A 24,501-nucleotide genomic window follows, 5' to 3' on the forward strand; every position below is an offset into this window, starting at 1 on the left:
TCTATGAGGCTAGTATCACTCTGATACAAAAACAAGACAAAGACACATCAAAGAAATAAAACTTCAGATCAATATCCCTAATGAACATAGATGCAAAAATCCTTGACAAAATTCTGGCAAATCACATACAAAAACATATTAAAAAGATAGAGCACCATGATGAAGTGGGGTTTATCCCAGGGATGCAAGGTTGGTTCAACATCTGAAAGTCGATAAATGTAATTCATCACATCAATAGACTTAAAGTTAAGAATCATATGATTATTTCAATAGATGTTGAGAAAGCGTTTGATAAAATACAGCACCCCTTAATACTCAAAACACTAGAAAAAATAGGAATAGTAGGAACATACCTCAACATTGTAAAGGCCATCTTTGCTAAGCCCACGGTGAACATCACCCTTAATGGAGAAAAACTGAAAGCATTCCCTCTAAAAACTGGAACAAGACAGGGATGCCCTCTTTCACCACTTCTATTCAACATCATCCTTGAAACTCTAGTCAGAGGAATCAGACAGACCAAGGAAATTAAAGGGATACGAATAGGAAAAGAGGAACTCAGGCTGTCACTATTTGCTGAGGACATGATTCTATATTTAGAGGATCCAAAAACCTCCTCCAGAAAACTTCTAGACCTCATCAATGAATTCAGCAAAATCGCAGGCTATAAAATCAACACACATAAATCTAAAGCATTTTTATACGCAAGCAACGAAACAGCTGAAAGGGAAATGAGGAAAACAACTCCATTTGCAATAGTCTCAAAAAAAAAATAAAATACTTGGGAATCAATCTAACAAAAGAGGTGAAAGACCTCTGCAATGAGAACTACAGAACACTAAAGAAAGAAATTAAAGAAAACCTTAGAAGATGGAAAGATCTCCCATGTTCTTGGATAGGCAGAATTAATATTGTCAAAATGGCCATACTAACAAAGGCACTACAAGGATTCAATGCAATTCTAATTAAAATCACAATGACATTCCTCATAGAAATAGAGAAAGCAATCATGAATTTCATCTGGAAAAATAAGAGACCTCGCATAGCCAAAACAATCCTGAGGAGGAAAAGTAAAGCAGGGTATATCGCAATACCAGACTTTAAACTATACTACAGGGCAATAGTAACAAAAACAGCATGTTATTGAGCACGAAAATAGACAGGTAGACCAATGGTACAGAATAGAAGACACGAGGCATACCCACATAAATACAGTCACCTCATACTAAACAAAGGAGCCAAAAACATACAATAGAGAAAAGATAGAAAAGCAACAAATGGTGCTGGAAAAACTGGAATTCCATATGCAGTAAAAAGAAATTAAACCTCTCTCTCTCACCCTGTACAAAACTCAACTCAAAATGGATCAAGGATGTAGGAATTAGACCTGAGACCCTTCACCAAATAGAAGAAAAAGTAGGCCCAAATCTTCATCACGTTGGCTTAGGATCAGACTTCCTTAACAAGATTCCCAAAGCATAAGAAATGAAAGCAAGAGCAATAAATGGGATGGGCTCAAATTAAAAAGCTTTTTCTCAGCAAAGGATTCAATCAATAATGTGAAAAGAGAGCCTACAGAGTGGGAGAAAATCTTTTCCACATGCATGCACTTCAGATAGAGCAGTTATCTCCAAAATTTAAGAGGAACTTACAAAACTTTACACCAAAAATACAAAGAACCCAATCAATAAGTGGACCAAGGAACTGGACAGACACTTTACAGAAGAAGACATACAGGTGATTAATAAATATATGAAAAAAATATTCAACATTTCTAGTAATTAGAGAAATGCAAATTAAAACAACTCTAAGATTTCATCTTATTCCAATTAGATTGGCTATTATCAAGAGCACAAATAATAGTAGATGTTGGCGTGGATGTGGGGAAAAAGGCACACTTTCACATTGTTGGTAGAGTTGCAAATTGGTGCAGCCACTCTGGAAAGCAGTGTGGAAAATCCTCAGAAAACTTTGAATGGACCCACCTTTTAACCCAGCTATCCCACTCCTTGGTTTATACCCAAAGGACTCAAAATTAGCATACTACAGTGACACAGCCACATCAATGTTCATAGCAGCTCCACTCACAATAGCTAAACTATGCAAACAGCCTAGGTGCCCCTCAACAGATGAACAGTTAAAGAAAATATATATACACAATGGAATGTTACTCAGCCTTTAAAAGAATGAAATTATGGCATTTTCCAGTAAATGGATGGAGCTGGAGAGTATCATGCTAAGTGAAATAAGCCAATCCCAAAAAACCAAAAGTCAAATGTTTTCTCTGATTGCAGATACTAATTCACAATATCTGACTTGAGAGTATAACAATGCAGTGCAAATTTTTTCCTGAATACTCACCACTCTGCCCTTGTATTCCAGAGAGACTAGTTGTGTAGTGGGAACCACTCACCTGCCCTTTGGCAGTGGCATTTGACTGATGAGAGTTTATTAATCAAAGTATGAGCACAGCCTGATATGGTGGTGCACGCCTATAATCCAGGCATGGTAGTTCACATAACCCAGTTACTCAGGAGGCTGAGGCAAGAGGATCATAAATTGGAGGCCAGAGGGGAACTTAGTGGGATCCTGTCTCAAAATAAAAATAAAAGTTTTGGGGGTGTAGCTCAGTGGTACTTCAATCCCCAGTATGAAATACTGAAAGAGAGAGGAGAGAGAGAGTGCATCCTATCACCCATGTAGTGTTATCCTGCACTTCTCCGTTTGGAGAGGTCCCTCTCATATGCATAAATGTTGTAGGACAAGACGGTGTATAAATGAAGAGCCTCCTGAATGCTTTGAGCTGCTCTAAAATTGCAAAGACATAGAGCCTCTTGTCCAGGAAGTCAGTCATACTAGAGAAGATGGGCCAATCACTGCTGGTAATACCCTGTGAAGCCAAAAAAAATCTTTGCCCATACTGGAATGAGGGGACCTTGGCTGATGCAATAGTGACTCCTAGAATGAAGTGGATACCATTTGGGAATTTGGCCTCCAGACTCATAAAGACACATTTTTTTCCTGTTGGCAAATGATGACAGTCCAATTTGTTATATGAGAAACAATTGAGGTGACAGGGAATGTTTAATTTAAGGAAAAGAAAACTCATACAAGCAGGGGAGTAGTAAAATAAAGGAAAATCCAAGGATAGAGTGAGCCATGCAAGAGGACAAGGACTAAAACCTATTTTGCCTATTATCCTAGCAACTGAAGAGGCTGAAGGAGGAGAATGACAAGTATGAGGTCAGCCTAGGCAACTTAGGAAGATCCTGTCCCCAAAAACAAAAAGGGCTACAAATAGAGCTCAATGGTAGAGTGATATCCTATATGTGCAAGGCCCTGGTTTCAATCCCCAGTACTGAAAAAAACTAGTTTTGCCAAACTCCAGAGCCCAGGATCCTTGTCTCACCAGCTGTAAGACTGGAAAGAAAATAACTAATGGGTAATATGAGAAAAATTAATATGATTTTGGTTACTACACTATAATTCATTGTTTTATGCATTTCTTGACTGAATCCAAAATGAATTTAAGCCATTTATAATACAAGATATGCATGGAAAAAGTCTGCTAAAAGACAGGTTAACAACTATTTACAACCACAAAATATAAGATGAACCAAACTAAGGATAATTATAGTGTTTGATCACCAAACTTAGCTTCTCTTGAAATCATGCTTTCTCCATGAGCAACGGTAATAGTTGCCAGATTGAGTTTCTAGCACAGAAGTGGCAGCTATTAACATTATTGGCCACAGTAGAGTCTGTTGTAGAAGTAGCAGTGGTATCTAGTGCTTTGTGATAGCAAAAAAGAGGTTTCCTCATCACACCCAGTTGTGTAGTGAATTTCTTTTTGGGGGCAGGTGTTGGTCCTGGAAAACTAACTTTATGCTTGATCTACATGTTCCCTGGTGATTTTGTTGAATAACAAATATCCTTCTTTTTCCAGTTTAATTTTTGTTGAAATATATTTTATATATAGTTAAATGTATAAACCTTAACCATACTCATTGACATATATGTAATGTCATATATCTTGATCATGATGTTGGTTTACATATTGCATACATTTGTCAAAACTCGCATATCCTCTATCCCAGAAAACTATTATTCTGCTATCACCATAGTTCAGTTTTGCCATCACCAGAATTATACGTGGACTCCTACATTATGTATCTTTTGTGCCTAGCTTCTTTAGATGAGAATATTTTTGAGATTAAACTGTCTGTGTTGTTTTTGAGTAATTTGTTTCTTTTATATGGCAATTAGTATTCCATGTTATGGTTTATCCACTTGTCTGTTGATGGGCATTTGGATTGTTTGCAGTTTGAGGCTGCAGGCTGAGTATTCTTTATCCAAAATGCTTGGAACCAGAACTGTTTTGCACTTTGGAAATTTTAGGTACTGAGGATTGAGCACAGTGGTATTCTACCACTGAGCCACATCCCCAGCTCTTTTTAGTTTTTATTTTGAGACAGGGTCTCACTAAGTTGCCGAGGTTGGTCTCAGACTTGCCATCCTCCTGTCTCAGCTTCCTGAGTCGTTGGGATTGCAGGCATTCACCACCATGCCTGGCTCTATTTCTAGGTTCTTTATAGCATTTAATTTTGTGGCCACATGTAGTGGCATGCACCTGTAATCCCAGTAACTTGGGAGGCTGAGGCAGGAGGATCACAGGTTCAAAGTCAGCCTCAGCAACTTAGAGAGGACCTAAGAAACTTATGAAGACCCTGCCTCAAAATTAAACCATAAAAAGGGCTGAGGATGTGGCTCAGTGATTAAGCATCCCTGGGTTCAATCCCTGATATGATATATAGGTCCTACTTTTTTTTAATGTGCAAAAGATGCAGTGTAGTAAAGACAACCTTTTGAACAATGGTCATGGAGCAAACTGGACATGTACAGGCAAAACTATGAACCTCAAGCTAAGTCTCACAGCCTACAAAAATCATTCAAAATAGACCATGGACTTAAATTTTAAAAATGAAACTAAAAATTCTAGAAAAAGCATGATAAAAATCTTTACAATATAGGTTTTGGCAATGATTTCCTATATTTGATACCTAAAACACAATCCATAAAAGAAGTATTGATAAATTGGACTTCATCAAAATTCAAAAATTTTGCTTTGGGGAATACCTTCTTACAAGGAAGAAAAGACAAGCAACAGTGGGAGAAAATATTTGGAAACCATATATTCAATAAAGGACTAGTGTCTTAAATACAAATACTCCTTACTTTACTATGGGGTTATTTACCCCATAAGGTTGTTTTTCCTTGTGATCACTTGGTTGATTGGGAAATGTGGCTCTCTGTCACTTCCAAATATCATTAGGTACTTTTGTACCATGTATCACTAGCCTGGAGAAATACAAAAATTCTAAACTTGAAGTAGTTTCTATTAAATTAATATCACTTTCACTCCATCACAGTTAAAATATCATAAGTCAAACTATAATAAGTTGGGGATCATCTGCATATAAAGAGCTTTCAAAAATCAAATACTACAAAAAGATTAAGAATCCAAATAGAAAGTGAGCAAAAGACATGAAGGGGACTTTCACCAAAGATGATATGCAAACAACAAATAAAAACATGAAAATATGTTTAATATCATTAGCGATCAGGGAAATGTAAATTAAAACCACAATATGATATCACTATAGTCCTTTCAGAGAAGTTGACATTAAAAATATACAACACAAACACTAGAAAGGTTGCATACAAATTGATGGTAAAAATTTTGGAAAAGAGTAACTTTTGGAAGTTTCTTAGAACATTAAACATTAAACTATAATATAACCCAGCAAGTGTACTTAGGCATTTAGGCTGGAAAAATTAAAACTTGTACTCCCTCAAAAAAACTGCACATGAATGTTTACTTCAGCTTTATTTACTGGATTGATATTGTAGTAAAATTGTAAAATTTTACCATTGGGGATAACCTCATAAATGGTACATATGAGGTCTTTTTGCATTTTTTTCAACTTTTTATGAATTCATAATTATTTCAAAATAAAAACCTGAAACCAAAAATGATTGTATAAGTGTAGTCCATTACTGGATTCTCACCTGTTCCACTGATTTGTTATTTCTTTCTCCAGTACTATACCATTTTGGTAAATGTAGTTTTATAATATGTCTTTAAACCAAATATAAATTCTATGATTCTTCTACTCTTTGTAAATATTTGCTGGAAACCTCAACATCTACACAGATTTCTTTTCAGTGATGCCTTCCTCCACAGATTTAAGCTGCCTCAGCTGTCTGAATACTGATCCTTGCTCAACTGAATGATCCTTGAGGGATTAATTTTTGAGTTTCTCTTCTCCTGGGGTTGGTAGTCATGTGCTATTGTTCAATATTTGCAATTTTCTTTTTCTCAGATATGCACACTTTATTCTTTTTAGAGACATACATGACAGCAGAGTGTATTTGACATATTATCCATGCATGGAGTATAACTGATTCTAATTAGGATCCCATTCTTGTGGTTGTACATGATGTGGAGTTTCACTGGTGGTATATACGTATATGAACACAGGAAAGTTATGTCCAGTGCATTCTATTGTCTTTCCTATTTCTATTCCCTATCCCTTCCCTTCATTTCCCTTTGTCTAATCTAGTGAACTTCTATTCTCCCCCACCCCCTTATTGTGTGTTAACATCCACATATCAGAGAGAACATTCAGCCTTTGGTTTTTTTGGGACCGGCTTATTTCACTCAGCATGATAGTCTCCAGATCCATTCATTTACTGGCAAAAGTCATAAAGTCATTCTTTTTTATAGCTGAGTAATATTCCATGGCATATTCATACCATATTTTCTTTATACATTCATCTGTTGAAGGGTATATAGGTTAGTTCCATAACTTAGCTATTGTGAGTTTAGCTGCTATAAACATTAATGTGGCTGTCACTGTAGTACGCTGATTTTAAGTCATTTGTGTATAAACCAAGGAGTGGGATAGCTGGGTCAAATGCTGGTTCCATTCCAAGTTTTCTGAGGAATCTCCATATTTCTTTCCAGAGTGGTTACACCAATTTGCAGTCCCACCAGTGATGTACGAGTGAACAATTTTTCCCATATCCTCACCAATACTTATTGTTACTTGTATTCTTGATAAATGCCAACGAATAATAGAATCTTGATGGGATTTGAATTCTTGGTTTTTACCATTCTTCCAGACTAACTGTACTTTGTCTTTTAAAAGTTTTCATCATTTCACTCCTTCTTGAGTTCTGTGAGACAACTCACATTTTTCAGCTTTTAATAAATCTTTGTCCATCAGTATATGAGGAAACTTTTGCATGACTTAGATGATTTTGTAAAATTTTTAGTATTTGTTTCTCTATAAGCTAAATAGCAGAAATGTCATAGAGCAAAGACCCAGCCAAATTCAACATAACACTGTGTTCACAAAATTTATTTTGACTAAAAGTCACCACTTTTATTATGAATCATCATTCTTTTCCTTTTCTTCATTTTAACTCTTTAAAATATCACTAGCAATTAGTTCTGTTAAATTAAGTGTGATCTAAAGCTGCCTCCATATGAATATACTGTAAACTAATATGTACACAAACTACAACCTGAGAATATATTCTTGTAACAAGTAGCCAAGTCATAGCCAATCTCAGCAGCTAAGCTTTAGCCAAACACATCCTACAAAAAGCTCAGATATGTCCAAATTATGCAAACACAAAGCAGACTATTTTTGTGTGTCGCTTCCATGTTCTGTCTATAATAACTGCCTGCGTAGGTTGCTGGGTGGAACTCTCTTAACCTCTTCTGGTTCAAGGTATTGCCCATTTCACAAATTGTTTCTCTATTCCAATAAACTCTACTACATGTAATTTGTCTAGTTTTTCTTTTAACAAATTGACATGAGAAGTAGAATCCAAAGTGGATTTCTAGGAACAGCCTCAGACACACACCACCAGCGGCAAAAAGTAACTAAGTGAAAGTATCATAACTAAGTAAGTGAGGGCCCATCTTGTCCCTAGTTCTCTCACAGTGACTGGAGTCATAGATGAGATCCCTCTTGAATTCAAACTCCACATATTTGTGTTTTGAGCTCTCCAACTTTATTGAAGCAATTTTCACTGGACTTGGTCCAGAACTGGATTGGATCCAATAATTAAGTGGACTGGATCCAGTTAGAGTCCTCATATATGCACCTTTTCAAAATGTGTTTCACCTTTCAGGGGCAAAAGGCAGAGCAAGATGGTAGAATAAGACCCTCCAGTAATCATCTCCCCACAGAAACATCAATTTGAACACCGATTTATATACAAAAGTACTTTCACAAGAGCTAAGGAAACCAGGTGAGAGATCTTAGTACCTGGTTTTAGTATAATTATATGAAAAGATGCCTTGAAGAAAGCAGGAAGGAAAGAGCTGCCCATGTCATTTGTCTCTCAACTTTAAGCAGCGCAGCATAGCAAGAGATGCCTTCCATTTGAAAATGGAAGAGAGAGAATTAGAATTTGAATCCATTACCAGGCCTACCTCAGTGAAACCCAGTACTGAGAAGAGCCCCATGACCTCTACCCCCACACCTGTGTCCCTGGACAGAGCCTCTTCACCTGCATTGGCCCTGGAGGCCAAAAGACTTTCTCCACTACACATCCCCCAGCCATGGGCAGCACAGCATTGAGAAAGACTGTACCTATGGGGGTAGGACAGGGAAGTAGCCTCAGAATTCAGTGCCGGGGTTACCACCATGAATTTCAACACTGAATAGAACCAAACAGCCCCTGTCCCCAGGTCATTGTTTGTGGATGTAGCCTCTGGACCTACGTGGAGGCCCACAGCCCCAGTGGACTTACATTACAGCCCACATCACCTGTGCTAGCTGCAGAGGTCTTGCTTCATGAATAGATCACATCAGTGGGTAGGCCATAGCACTGTGGAACTTATTCCTGTCCCTGTGCTGTGCATAGCGGGCACCAGGTATGCTCAGTGGGCTCCAGGTGTGACCTAGCATTGTGGCAGTGGTGGTGGTAGTGGAACTTCCAACCCCATTTAACCTCTAACCTAGGCATCACAACACAGGGAAATTGTCCACCTGGGGGAAGAAGAGAAAAGTAGCCACAAGTTACTTTGGAGCCTAAGGATACACACTACATGGCGCGGTCCAGTGCTGTGCAGGATTCTGTGGTGCCTGACCACAGGACAGTAATTGCAGATCAGGGATCTGGGTCCACCCCATCCCCAGGAAGAGGCTCACAGGGGCACACTACACTTTTCATGCACAGTCCTTCCTGAACAACACTTGAACTACAAATTCATGAGGAACTAGGTCTAGGGGGCTCCCTCTAGTGGTGAAACAGTGGCAATACATCAACAATGACCTCACTGCGAATTTGGACTTAGGGCACTACACAGTGCTAAAGTAGTCGCAGAAACCACAGGGTCAGAGAAAATTATACAGTGCTTAGAATTTCTGGAACGACTTATACATACAAAGCCAGATTATGAAGACTGAAATAAATATCTAATCCTTTGATTTTCAGATGTTGTTATACATCAACAAGCATCAAAAACTTTCAAGGAACCGTGACCTTACTGAACAGACAAAATAAGTCACCAAAAATGGACCATATGGCAGCCATCTGTGCAAATTCACAGAGAATTCAAAATAGGTTCTAAAACTAAAAGTAGAACTACTATATGCTCAAAAATCCCACTACTGGGCATATATCAAAAGGAAATGAGCCAGGCATGGTGGCACACGCCTGTAATCCCAGCGACTCAGGAGGCTGAGGCAGGAGGATCGCAAGTTCAAAGCCAGCCTCAGCAAAACCGAGGCACTAAGCAACTCAGTGAGACCCTGTCTCTAAATAAAATACAAAATAGGGCTGGGGATGTGGCTCAGTGGTTCAGTGTCTCTGGGTTCAATCCCTGGTAACAACCCCCGCCCCAAAAAAAGTGGGGAAATGAAATCAATATAACGAAGAGTTTATTACACTCTCATGTTTATTGTAGCTAAGATATAAAATCAAGTGAGGTGTTCATCAGTTGTTAATGCCCATTGAATGGATGGATAAAAAATGTATGATATACACACACAGTAGAATACTACTTGACCTGAGAAAGGATAGAATCCTGTTATTTTTAACAACATGGCTGAAACTGGAAGACATTATGTTAAGTGAAATAAAGACTAACCCAAAAAGACAAATGCAACATGACCTCACTCATAGCTGAAATCTAAAGAAGTTGATATTATAGAAATCAAAAGTAGAATAGCAATTTCCAGAGGCTGGGGAGAATAAGGTAGAGAGGGATGGGGAGAGGTTGGTCAATGGGTACTAACTCACAGTTATAGGTAGGACAAATAAATGGTGTACTTTTGCATAATCAGATAATGATAGTGTATTTGTATAGTTCAAAAAGATAGAAGGAGGGAGTTTGAGTCTTTTCACCACAAAGAAATAATAAATATTTGAGGAAATAGATATTCTGATTTAATACTGCACAATGTACACATATATGAAAACATCACATGGTACCCCATAGATATGTATGATTTTATTATGTCAATTTAACAATGTAAAAGAAATGCACTCCTTCAAAATCTAAGGAATTTGGGGCTGTACTTTCTAGGACACTGGATAACTTCATGTACAAAAATTATGGGCCCAGAATCTGTGCACTTTTAGAAAAATGCATTGACCTTACTAAGAACAACTAAGATTCACAGTGGCCACAGTGGAGAACTCTTAACCTTGATAAAATTGTTCACTTGCAAGATGCATTAGAAAAGGAACAATCGAAAATGATTCAAAAGCAAAAAATTGTATTTTTATTGGTATCCAAGGCTTCCAAAAAACTAAACAAATCCAAAATTGCCTAATACTCCTAACAAAAGGCAAATAGGTGCATGTCTTCATAGCTACAACAGCTACAGGAAACAAGAGGGCTTTCTTGTACATATTTTAAACAAAGGCCAACACCTCCAAACTAAAGAATCCTTTGCCATAACTTTCTTTATGGTAAATAGCCAGATCATTGGAATAGAAATTGTCCATTTTGTACCAGCCATCTAATGGACCCACTTCTTTTGGCCTGAACTAGTTCCCTAATAGAGGAAGCCCCTGAAGGCTTTACTCCGGGGTCAATAATCAACAAATTCCTCAGAGGAAAAGAGATTTCTGTGGTGGGGATTTAAAATCATCAAGTCTGAAAGGTTCTCATGGCTGAACTGTCCAATTGACATCTGGACCATTTTCAGAAAAACATTTGCAATAATGAGTCACTTATGTTTTCTCCATTCAATCCTGATTCTCCCATGAGAATCTGTCTACTTCTCAAACTCCTGACGATTATATGCTCTGCATACTCTGTGCACCTCTTTCTTGTTGTCATGAATTTTTCTATGTTCCAAAACTCTTTCTTGAGAAAAACCCTATTAATTAATCTGCTGCTCAATCTTGAAAACAAACAAAAAGGGATGAACCACTCTCTGACTATAGCACAAGATTAAAATTAACCATTATGAGTCCAGGAATAAACCTGGCACATGGCTAAAATGTTAGAATACTAGCTCTAAGATCTATTTCTATCTATATGTTTATGTATGATACATGAGTGATATTTTATAACTCCTTATGATTTTGCCAAATTAAGTTGTAAGAAATCTGTTAAATTTGTTCAAAGAAAATGCCCTTATATAATTATTCTCTCAGAAAAAAAAAAGCAGGATTAACCCAAATACTTTTCAAGTTCATATGACTTGGGTAATCTTTGGTAAGTAAGAATATTGTCGATTTGATTAAAACAGGGGTATCATCAGAGTTTTCAGCATTAAATATGGTGACAATATGATGAATGACATTTCTTACCTAGGTTTACTGGTGAAATAAGCTTATCTTATCTCTATATTACAAAATTTGTCAGCAAAAAAAACCAAGATGGTGGCTAGTTATTTAATATTTCATCTTTATAAACAATACAAGCATAATTATTTTAAAAATAAGTAATCTCAATAGATGTAAAATATTTCCTTCCTATATCAGAAGGTTTTAACATTTTTGTCATTAGGAATGTAAATCTGAGGCTGAGAGAAATCTGTACAAACAATAATTTAATTCTCAGACATAGCTAAAACAGAAAAGAAACTATAAGAATAGAGATAAAATTTTACCTCCTCTATAGTTTCTTGTCACAGGAAGACTAAAAGCATTTGGGGCTATTGGCAAACATATTCTGTGCCACACTGACAAACCATACTATGAGAAAGCACATGCTTCTAGAAATTGACTCATAGATTTGCCAGTCTACGAATGGCTTGTGTTATGGGCAGTTCACAATAATTTCTTCCTAGTGTTCACTAGAAATTAAGGCCACTAGGGGTTAAGAATTCTAACTAATAATATATGTAACTAAAATTAATATACATATTAAGGTAAACAACTTTATATGCAAGCAAACAAAAAGACTATATGTGCTTTTGGTAAGGAAAAGCTATAAGGTATGAGAATGTTTTGTTAAGGGAAAAAGAGTATATATATATATATATATATATATATATATATATATATTTTTTTTTTTTTTTTTTTTTTTTTTTTGTCCCAAAGCCAGATGACTGGTTATACTTAAATGGGAAAAAAAGTATAGAACAAAAATCGAATACATGAAAAGGATTCATAAGATTCATGGAAGAAAAGTAAATGTGGTTACTATCCATGGTGAAAGCATGCTATAAAGGAACCACTAAAAAAGGAAGTTTCCCACTATACCTTGTTCAGGAGCTATACAAACTAGCAGGTGGACAAGTCCAACTGATCTTTGCTCAAACACCACTAGGTGGCCCTCATTTCCAGCCTCCAGTGTCCTATGTTGGGTCTTTGGAGAATCTGCCTGCTTTCTCTGTTCTGCTTTCTCCCTAGTTCAGATCTTGCTATTCAGTCTGGATCACTCCAAATAGCTCTCCCGGAAAGTTCCCATAACACTTCCCATATTCAGAAGCCAAAGCATTCAATAACTGAAATCCATGCCAACCTTGAAATAGATGAAAATAAGTTGGTTTCCACTGAGGAAAGCTTCCAGTGGGGTTCCTGGAGGCTCATTATCGGTGGTAGCAGTGAGCCAGCTGCATGGAATTTAAAGCTAATCCATAGATTCAGGTAAAATATTGAATTTTGTAGCCAACTAGACAATCCAGGAGCTTACACAGGTGGCAGCTACTCTCCAAACGATGGATGAGAACATTCATGTTCAACAAAAACATTGATAGGAACACCATGGAGCTTTAGATTTCCTCTTGCTTATGATGGAGGTTTGTGCATACTGCTAAACAGAACTGTATGTTGCACTTCATTTTCCCGATTTTACCAAAAAGGTGCCCAAGAGACTGGGTGTGCAGCTCAGTGACAGAGTGCTTGCCTAGAATGTGTGAGGCTCTGGATTCTGGTTCAATCCTCAGTACCACAAATATAAAAGAATGTGGCAGAACCAGGTATGGTGCCTGTATTCTCAATTACCCTGAAGGCTAAGATGGGAGGGTAACTGGAATCCTGTTCAGTATGAGCCTGGGCAACAGTGAAATGGGACCCCTTTCAAAAATAATGATACAAAAAATAAAAGGGTGGCTAATATGGCTGTTTCTCTAGACACAGTCACTGAATACAGTAAGAAAATTTCTGGGGGGAAGGGAAAACAATGTGTTCACAGTTGACAGTTACCTGGCAGGCCACTTCACAGTAAACTGCAATTCTTAATTACAGTCATACCCTGAACAGAGACTATGGCCAATTGAACTAAAATGCTGTCCAACTATATTTATTGCCTGAACTTTAAATTATTTGATTTTGATCATTTTGTTCATTTCATTGAGACTCCTGTTAAGGAGTATACTTCAGTTTCTCCTGATACTTTTCATAAATGTGTCCCTTGTGTGTGGTATCTCCTCATGGAGTCTTAAATGTTCATATTGCAGTCATCCTTCATACATTAAATGGTCTCATTACAAACAGAATAGAGATAAAATTTTACCTCCTCTACAGTTTCTTGTCACAGGAAGACTAAAAGCATTTGGGGCTATTGGCAAACATATTCTGTGCCACACAGCAAGATGAAGAAAGCATAATCATCCATATAATTTGACATTGTGAACTGTGAATTCCATACTGACACTAAACAAGTCCCATCATGATGGCAATAGAAAGTAGTGTCAGTGCTCAAGATTTTGGTCAATCTCTCAAAATTGAGAAGGTGACCAAAAGATAAAGGAATTGCTAAATTAAATTAAATTTGGCCTAAAGCTATCTCTGTGTTTAGTGAAGTATAATGCAACTTAGTATGTAAACGAACTATAACCTAATTTGAGAATAAAGTCATTCCCCCATATCCACAGTTTTGCTTTCCATGGTTTCAATTAACTGCCATCAACTGTGGTCAAAAAACATTAAATGGAAAATTCCAAAACCAAACAATTAACTTTTATTGCAGTATGTTGTTATAATTGTTCTATTCATTATTAATTATCATTTTTAATAGTTTAATATGCCCAATTTATAAATCAAACGTTATCATAGGTGTATATGTATAGAAAAATACATAGCATATATAAGGTTTTTTTTGTGTGTGTGTGGTGCTGGGGATCAAACCCAGGGTCTTGTGCTTGCAAGACAAGTACTCTACCAACTAAGCCAGATCCCCAGCCCACATATAAGGTTTGATGATATCTGTGGTTTCAGGTATCTGCTGCAAACTGCTCAGACATGTTTAAATAGCACAAAGAAACAGCAAGCCTATCCAATAAGACTATTTTTTATGTCACTTCCCTGTTCTGTCTATAAATAATGCCTGCTCATGTACAGCTCTCTGAATTTCTCCTAATTCTCAGGGCTGCCTGATTCATGAGTTGTTCTTTGCTCAAATAAACTCTTCTAAATTTAACTTGACTAATATTTTCTTTTAATAGTTTTTAAGGACAATTTTTGATGAATAAAAAATTCAAAATCACAATGAATTCACAATTTTTACCACTTTTCAAGACTTCTTAAGTCTATGGACAGGATTAGAGAGCATTAAACTTTCAATGAGATGCTGATAAAACTATGATGCAGGTGTTAACAAAAGATGATGGCTCCCACATAATCCAATACAAAAGTCCATGCAAGACATGACTGTCATTTGGCCTAGAGTGGGAGTTGGCAAATTATAGTCCCCAGCCAAATTCTGCTTCATGTTTGCTTTTGCAAATAAACTTATTGGAACACTTCCATATACATTCATTTATGTATTGTCTGTGATGTATAATTGCTTTTGCTATATGAAGGTAGAATTAGCTGCAGACGGAGACTATATGTGTGTCATAAAGCTTAAAATATTTGTTATCTGACACTTTACAGAAAAAAGTTAACAACCCCTTACCTGGAGTATTAGCAGTGCTGGCAGTGACAAATGGATGAGTATATTATATTTTGGAAAAAAAATAGGAATAAGCTTGGTGTGTCCTAGGAACAGAAGGAACACTAGTGTGACTGGAACATGAAAGATACCACATTTATTGCTTTTTCTATTTTATTTACAAGCAATATTATATCTAGCTTTTTATTCAGTCATAAATTCATTCATTCCACAAATACTTTTGAAGTTCCACTCTGTACCAGACTTTGTGTGAGCTGTTACATACACACAAACACACACACACACACACACACACACACACACACACAATTATCATCATCATCATCATAATGGAAACCACCAAGTAAATATGTAGTACAATGCTTAGTTACTAACAATATGTGCTAACTAAAATTGAGTAATTAACAGGGCAACTGATGCAAAGAAGGGAAGATAAACTTTTGCTCCACTACCCATTTGTATTTATCTGAAATTCCATGTCACTTTCCTAAAATTGTACCTGAACCACATTTTTCCTAGTTGCTCACAACTCTTCTTCAGTCAGTAAAATAACACTATCATCATAGCAGCTAAATGCATTGAGACGCTTTGTTCCAGGCATGTCCAGGTGCTTTACATACATTATCATGACAGTCATGTGAGGCAGATACCACTATTATGCCCATTTGTGGAGTAAGAAATTCAGAGTCAGTCAAGTTCAGTAAAGTTAGTTTTATATGTGCTCCATCAAGTAGCACTCAGAGAAACTAACTTTTTCTTCCTCCTCTGCTCTGCCTTGCTGCTATATGGTATCATCCACCAAAGGTATCACTACCATTGTTAATATCAACCAATGTCTAGGCCAAAGTCTTCTGTCTAGAGCATTAATGGTAGAGTCCAGGGTATTGTTCCTTGAAGCTCTTAGTATAGTTCATTATAGACGTCAACTATATGGGACCAACAAACATATTTTGTGAAAGGGCTCTTTGTAGGTTTTACTTGCACTTTAATTATAGCTTCTGACATAGGGCCTAGGGCAGAATATTACCTGTCTCAGCTCTGAAACTTAACCTGCTGTGTGGTGCTGGTGAAATTGCTTAACTTATTTGTGCCTTATTTGCCTTATTCTTAAGGTAGGGATAAAAATATTATCTGCCTTAAATATTTGTAATGAAACACTTAGCCTTATGTGTGGCATACAGTACAGGTTTAATAAATAGTGGTTACTATTACTAAGGCAACTGTCTACTTCTGATTCATAAAGAAGCATGTTTTGTCTATCAACTTCTTGTCCGTTTCTCTGTACTTCGTTGATTCCACCTTACTTTTATTGATCTCATTTGCTCTAATTGCTACTGTCATGCTCTTTCCTGTTCCTGGACTTTGGCTCATGCTGTTCCTTGTGTTTGGAATGTTCTTCCTTTTCCCATTGCCTGGCCAGCTGCTGTTTGTTCTTTAAACATAAGGGCATAGAATATATCTGGGTTTTATTTATCATTTTATACCCAGAGTTTATTACAATGCCGTACATTCAGTAAGGTTTGTTCTAGAATGAGTACAATCCACACTAAATCTAGACTGTCACCTTATTCAGTTTTTTCTGTTAACATTAATTTACATTCTGCCTATAGTTTTGTTTTGTGTACTCCCTGGTTCTAGGTAATTCACAATAAATATTCATTAAGCAATGCATACATGATCTGTTTGTAAAACATATATAAGCAGTTTTCTGCTCTAAAGAAGCTACTGCTTCATTGAAGGGCAGAGATGAAAAAGGAGAAATTACAATCCAGAATTAGTGGTATATTTGAGGCCTTACACTTGATCATTGAGCATACTGGACGCTTGGAAAAGGAAAATATAAACTTATTTTGAAAAAGACAGTGAAAGACATCACTAAATTAAGTAAGAAATGATAAGTATCAACTTTACAAATCAGTGTGGGTAAAGCATCCATGGGGAATGAGTTGCAGGGTAAAAAGTGTGGAGTAGTATTAAAAGGCTTTTTGGAATGGAGACTTTTTCTTGTGTTTATCTTAACTTGTAGCAAACATTTCCTTGTTTTACTTGTGGGCACTAGCTCAGTACTTTTCATCTCTAATAGCGGCACAATACTGTACAATATTGCACAATTCCTTATTTTTCAATGCGCATACATTGTATTTTCTTCTTTGTTCCTTCTGTCAGCCTTTTTCCTGTGTCCTGTATTTTTACTGAAGATAGCATTTCAGTACACTTTTTGGTCTTTCCTTCTAACATGTACTGTTGTTAAATTTTTACTTGCATAAAGTGTTGATTCCTCATGGCTTGTTCCCCTCTAGTGTTCACTGTATTTAGCATTGTACCTGGACTTGAAAGTGTTCGCCTTAACCCACATGAGTCCAGCAGTGACTGGTTGTGAGGTAGGCAAGTTCAAACAAGTGGCCAAGGGGTGGTGGAAGAATTTTAGTTCTAGTAAACCTCAATATGTACTGAAATGGCAGGCAGGCAACCCGAGTTTTACACGCAGAGTAGCATTATGGTTTGTCTTTTCTCCTCCCTGAACCTGTGCCTCCAAATCCGTTCAATGAAGGCAACTGAGTAGCGCATCCGGGCCCAATCCTTCTGGATGTGGGTCTTTACGGAGCCCCCGCAAAGGGTTAGGTAACCGGCGCGGAGACACTGCACCCGCCGGAAGGAGTGGGGCGGAGCCTCAAGGCTCTCGGCAGGGCCCGAGAGGACTGGGGGAGGGGAGCGCGGGCCGACACTTTCGGGGGGAGGGGGGAGCAAAACGCCCTGCAAGTGTACATCCCAACGTCCTCCTTCTTTGCATTTCCACCCGCTCCGCGGAATTGGGAGTCGCGACCTCCAGCACAGGTAGGTCCGGCCGCGTGGGTCCGATAAGGGGTGTGTTGGGTGGGTGGGATGCATGAGTTTTGCCCAGGCTCTGGCTTTGGGGCCTGGTGCAGTGGGCGGCGGCGGCTCACCCAGGCTGCTCCGCCGCAGAGTGGTGGTACTCACCTTAACTCTGGTAGAAGAGAAGGACGCTCCTGCCTTGCCTTCAGGGCTGGCGTCACAGTTTGTGCCAGTTGCGCGACAGAGTCTGCCTAGAGATCAGCGTGGGGCTACATGGGCCTAGCGCTCGGGAAGAGCTGGAAGAACTGGAGCGAGCTGGCGTTGGGACTGACGCCCTGCGTACATTGTTTCAAACTCGGTCGGACCTTGCAGCCCTGGATCTGTCACTCACTTGGTGTCTAGACTTCAGCAAGTCCCTACCCTCTCCGTGCCTCACTTAGCCTACCCTTGGAGTGGAAAGAACAACTCCAGTTTTGCAACACCGTCCAGCGCTGCCTTCTTTACTGCTCATATCAATTAATGTTCTCTGCCCAGATTTTACCCTTTGTCTGCCCCTCCGGAACAAGGCTGCCTAAGGACTGGCAGAGTAGGGCATTAGAGAAGTTACTTAAGAAGTGCTCTGTTCCAAAAATAATTCTGAAGAACCGTTTAATAATACTGGAAACGGCATTCCTGTAATGCGTAACTTGAATGTCAATTGTGAAGAAGCTCTTCTGAGTGTTTTACCTTTTACGACTTTAGCTTCATAATCACACACAATGTTATATGTCAAATATTACACTGCTAGCAAAAGTTTCATGAAACAGTTCAGTGATTTGACTGTATAAGTAAACACTGAAAGAAAACCTTGAGCTGTCATATTTAGAAACACTTCCATAATCCCCTCATATACAAAGGCCTTTTACAATTGCTTCTTAACTTAATATCACATACAGTTGATTTTACATTAGTTAACTATAAAAACATACAAGAAATATAAACACTGTGGATTAACATCCTGATGTCAACTTCCAATTCCTCCTCATAAGGAACTAGTTTGATATTGATAGTGGAAACCATTAATTATGCGAAATACTTTTCACAATAACTGCAAAGATATGGTTATTTGTCACAAGCTTAAAAAATATACTTTGCATCATAACGAGTAGGATGAAGGAAATGCACACTACATGGTAGAGCCTGGGGGCTTCTTCAGTACGCTCCTCCTAGTTCTTCATTTCTTGGATGTGTGGACTGAGACCAGTCACTTCCTTGTTTTGGTGTTATGTATCAAGAACCACTAGTATTTCTCTGTCTGTGCTTGTCAACCCTGAGGAGGCAAAAATCATCCAAACCAATCAGTCCATGTTTAAGATGCTTCTAACAGCTGTGTTTTCTGTCTGCCACAGCTGGCGGGTGGGGAGTTACCAAACCTCTTTGGTGGGAAGAGGGTCTTCCTGCCATAGAGCCAAGCGAAACATAGATCCACCAGCTGGCCACCACTGTGACCCTCCCTCTACAACACCAAACATCCCTCAAGCTCACATGGGCTGGACGAGAACCTGCCGTTGCGCCACGTGTAGACTGTAGGATAAAAGACTCTTGGGGAAGCCCACCCTGTGCCACACCTGCAGGTTCTAGGCCAGGAGTACCTGATGTACAGTGCGTGTTCTTCTGGGTGAGGGAGTGACCCGATAATTGCTCAAGTACTCTGATGGGAATTGTGCTGCACATCTGTTGAGCCAGCCTTGAGAGTGAGTTTAGGACTGGCCGTTTGGCAGGAACTGGTGACTGCTTTCTTTAGTCAGATTTTTTTATTCTACTCATCTGCTTTTACTCTATTCATCATACCCTATTTGTTTACTCCAAAGACAATCAACAAGTGCCTGCTCTGTGCCAGGATGCTGATCCAGTCTCTGTGATTGGGAGCACAGAAATACAGCAAGGTTGGGGAGGTGACAGGAGTTCAACTTTAAGCATGCCCAATGTGAGGCATCCTCATTTGCCTCCACTGCCTGTATGTAATCTGTATAAAACCTTGTCACTTCCACATCCCCGATATTTCTCAAAGCCATCTGTTTCCCCACCCGACTGCTCCAAATTTCAAACCAGCAATACTCTTTTTAAATTTTTAAATACAAATCACTACTTGACCCTCAGACCTCAGGGGAAAACCACTTACACCATCACCATCACCAGCGCCACAACATCAGACTGTAGCCTAATGAGCTCTGAATGACCTCTCACAAATTGTCAAAGAGATGAGCTCCTTTTTCTTTGCTTCCTAGGATGTTCTTAATTTTTTTGTAGAGGGGGGAGACTGGGGATTGAATTCAGGGGCACTCGACCACTGAGCTACTTCACCAGTCCTTTTTATACTTTATTTAGAGACGGGGTCTCGCTGAGTTGCTTAGGGCCTCGGTAAGCTGCTGAGGGTGGCTTCAAATTCGAGATCCTCCTGCTTCAGCCTCCTGAGCTGCTGGGATTATACACATGTGCCACCACACCTGGCCACTCCTAGTCTTCCAAGAAATCTCCATACTGCTTTCCAGAGTGGTTGTGCAAATTTGCAGTCCCATAAACTATGTACGAATGTAACTTTTTCCCCACATCCTTGCAAATGTTTTATTATTATTTGTATTCTTTTTTTTATTTTGATTCATTGTACACAAATGGAGTAGAACTATCATTTCTCTGGTTGTACATGAAGTACAGTCATACCATTTGTGTATTCACACATGTACATAGGGTAATAATGTTTGTCTCATTGTATTATCTTTCCTTCCCTCCACCCCTCATTTCTCTACACAATCCATCCTTCTTCCATTCTTCCCTTACCTCCCCCCATCCCTGTAATGTATCATCAACCACTTATCAGAGAAATTGTTCAGCCTTTGGTTTTTTGGAATTGGTTCATTTCACTTAGCATGATATTCTCCAACTCCATCCATTTACCTGCAAATGTCATAATTTTATTCTTCTTTGTGGTTGAATAATATTCCATTGTGTACATGTACCGCAGTTTCTTTATCCATTCATCTATTGAAGGGCATCTAGATTGGTTCCCATTCTTCTCAAGTCATTTCTATGACTTTACTCAAGTTCTTACTTCTCGGTTTTTACATGTCCTGGTCAATATACAGAGATCTGAAAGAGTTGTTTTGATATTTGTTCCTGTTTATTTGTACCTTTTGAAGAGAGAATTTGCAAAGATTATCACCCTGCCATTCTGGAAGTCCTTCTTCACCACCAATATTTCTTACCTATTCATTTTCATAGTCATTTCGCTTCCTCTAGTAATGACCCTTTTTATGGACAAAGTCCCTCCCTACTTCTCCAAATATATGTTCAGTCTGTCTTTGATAATACACACTCTGTGATCTTCCAATAAAAATTACTTAATAAGTAAGTTATATCTCAAAAAATGTAGTGATCCCCTAGTTGCCTCTCACTTTTCTTCAACCCCAAATGCTCTTTCTTTTCTTCCATTTATTGTAAAATCAGATTCTATATCTTCTGGGGTAAATATAATGTACTTGTGGTGCTGTGATGGAGTATTTTTGCAGCTCAGATTTTTTTAATTAAATTTATTTTGACATACTAAAAACTAAAAATGTACATATTAATGGGTTCCACATGATGTTTCACTACATGTATATATTGTGTAATGTTTAAGTCAGATTAAACAACTAGATCTCAAGCATTTATCATTTTTTAAGTTAAAAAAGCTTTTTAAATTCTTTCTTCTAGCTGGCATTGTATTTTAGTTGTCTGTTTACATGTCTTTTCCCCTACTGGACTGCAAGTGAGGTACATTTGAGCAAAGGCTTAGATGAGGTGAGGGTTAATTTGGGGTGAGAATATTCTCGGCAGAGATCACCTAGGGATTATCTCTGGTATATATTTGAGGAACAGTGGTGGGAGGCAATATGTGTGAAGCAGAGTAAACATGGGTGAAAACAGAGGATGTGGAGATCAGAGTAGAGTTCATTTTAACTGCTCTGTAATATTCCAAACTGTGATTTATCTACTCACCATTTGACATTTGTTTAAATTTTTTTGCTGTTGCTACAGTATCTCCACATGTGTGAACTGTCTTCAAGGTAAATTCTGCAAGAGCCAATTCCTCCTCTTTGTAACAAATATTTTTGAACCAACTTCTTTATAAACTGGAAGCGAAATGCATAGATAACTAATGTAAACTACATATACACATAATTCTAAAATATGAGCATAATGTCCTAAGTACAATTTAAAAGAAAAAGTAAATGTGCTTTACAATAAAAAAGCATACTTACTGGAGCATCACAAATAGAAGTAGCCAAAGGCTTGCAACTATACATGGATCATGATTAATACAACTGCTGCAAATACAGGCTGATCCCACAATTATCATTGGCGACATGACTTTTTAAAATAATGGATAATTTTAGATAAACCTTTGAACAAAAGAAAATACATACTTCTCTCAATGTACTTGGTACATGCATTCAAATGCACATTAAATGTGTGCAGAATATTGTATTTAAATGTAAAAAAGGAAGTGTTCTGGATTCTAATAATTATAAACAGTGTTTTCATCTGTACACATGTTCAGGGCAATGTTTTAAAAAAAGACGATTCTCCATTGTCTGGAACTGTCCCAAGCATTGCAGGATGCGTAATACCCTGGACCCACTAAATGTCAATAATGCCCCTGCAGTCACTGTAATTACCTACTTGCCCATTCCTATACATTTCCAACATAATTGCTAAAGGTGGCAAACCTCTGATAAGAACCACCAGTCTGATCTAGCATAAAAGTAGTATTGCCAGGCAAAAGTGCATGCATATCTTCAATTCTGGCAGATGAAAAATGCCAAAATGTTTTTTAAAATAGTTGTACCAAATTTTGTCTCATCAGCAATATATAATGGTAGCTCTTAATATTTTAGTGTTATATATATTTGCTATTTTTTCTGTACCCTTTAACAGGCTACAATAGTTTCATTCCATACATAATTACCTAAAAGCATTTTTAAAAACCTTTTTATTGGTGAATTATAATTACATAATAATTGGATTCATCGTTACATATTCATACATGCACACAGTATAATTTGGTCAGTTTTATTCCCTAGTACCTCCTCTTCCCCTCCCCTCTTCCTTCCCCCATCCCCTTCTACTCTATTCATCTCCCTTCTATTTATATGAGATCCTTTTTTCCCTTTCTTCTTTGTAGTTTCTCCATATGAGAGAAAACATATGAGCCGTGACTTTGTGAGTTTGACTTCTTTTGCTTAACATATTCTCTGAAGTTCCATCCATTTTCCTGCAAATGACATAATTTCAAACATCTTTATAGCTGACTAAAACTCCATTGTGTATATACACCACATTTTCTTTATCCATTCATCTATTGACCAGCACCTGGGCTGGTTCCATAATGTAGCTATTATGAATTGTGCTACTATAAACATGGATGATTTTACTTCTTTTGAATGAATACCAAGGAGTGGGAAAGGTGGGTCATATGGTAATTCCATTCCTAGACTTTTGAGGAATCTCCATACTGCTTTACAGAATGGTTGCACTAATTTACAACCCCACCAGTGGTGTTGTATTTATTTTCCCCTGCATCCTTACCAGCATTTATTATTATTTGTATTCTTGATAACTGTCATTCTAACTGGAGTGAGATGAAATCTCAGTGAACTATGTGATTTGCATTTCCCTGATTGCTAAGGATGTTGATCATTTTTTGTTAAATTGTTGACCCTTTGTATTTTTCTTTTGATAAATGTCTATTTAGTTCATTTTCCTATTATTGATTAGGTTACTTGGGGTTTTGATGCTAATTTTTTGAGTTCTTTATATATTGTGGATATTAATCTTCTGTCAAAAGAGTAGCTGGCAAATATTTTCTCCCATTCTGAGGGTTTTTTCTTCATACTCAATTGTTTCCTTTGCTGTAGAAAATGTTTTTGATTTGATGTTATCCTACTTGTTGATTCTTGGTTCTATTTCCTGAGAGTTAAGAGTCCTAACAAATTCAGAATTCAGGTATACACTAACTTCTTTACATCCATTAGGTAAGCACACTAACTATGGTTTTTAAATCTGTTTTTATACTTAACATTTTCTTCTTATGTCCAATTACTGAGATACATATGTTAAGTTTACCCCTATGATACTGGGCTCAATCATTTTTATCCTTGTAGCTGTGTCAATTTTTGCTTAATATATTTTGAGGCTGTGTAGTTAGGTGCATGAAATTAAAATTTTTATATTTTTCTCTGATGAAAAATCCTTTCACCATTATGCAGTGATTCTCTTTATTTCTGGTAATG

General features: G+C 37.6%; 2 protein-coding genes across 10 annotated transcripts in view; one reads left to right on the forward strand and one right to left on the reverse strand.

Moving 5' to 3' along the window:
* Window positions 1-24,191, reverse strand: part of SPRY3 (sprouty RTK signaling antagonist 3) — a 142,276-nt gene extending 118,085 nt beyond the window's left edge. For 4 of the 6 annotated variants that reach the window (XM_079124553.1, XM_079124548.1, XM_079124551.1 and 1 more), the window contains exons 1-2: window positions 18,359-24,191; window positions 15,383-15,465 (exon numbers count right to left, since the gene is read on the reverse strand). The gene's annotated coding sequence lies outside the window, so the exon portion shown is untranslated. The remainder of the gene's footprint in view (window positions 1-15,382; window positions 15,466-18,358) is intronic. The other 2 variants (XM_079124554.1, XM_079124550.1) reach the window with 1 other exon arrangement.
* Window positions 18,058-24,501, forward strand: part of TMLHE (trimethyllysine hydroxylase, epsilon) — a 69,669-nt gene continuing 63,225 nt past the window's right edge. For all 4 annotated transcript variants that reach the window (XM_079124537.1, XM_079124541.1, XM_079124540.1 and 1 more), the window contains exon 1: window positions 18,058-18,214. The gene's annotated coding sequence lies outside the window, so the exon portion shown is untranslated. The remainder of the gene's footprint in view (window positions 18,215-24,501) is intronic.

This window comes from Sciurus vulgaris (genome assembly GCF_902686455.1).
Source record: "Sciurus vulgaris genome assembly, chromosome: X".
NCBI classification, from domain to species: Eukaryota; Metazoa; Chordata; class Mammalia; order Rodentia; family Sciuridae; genus Sciurus; species Sciurus vulgaris.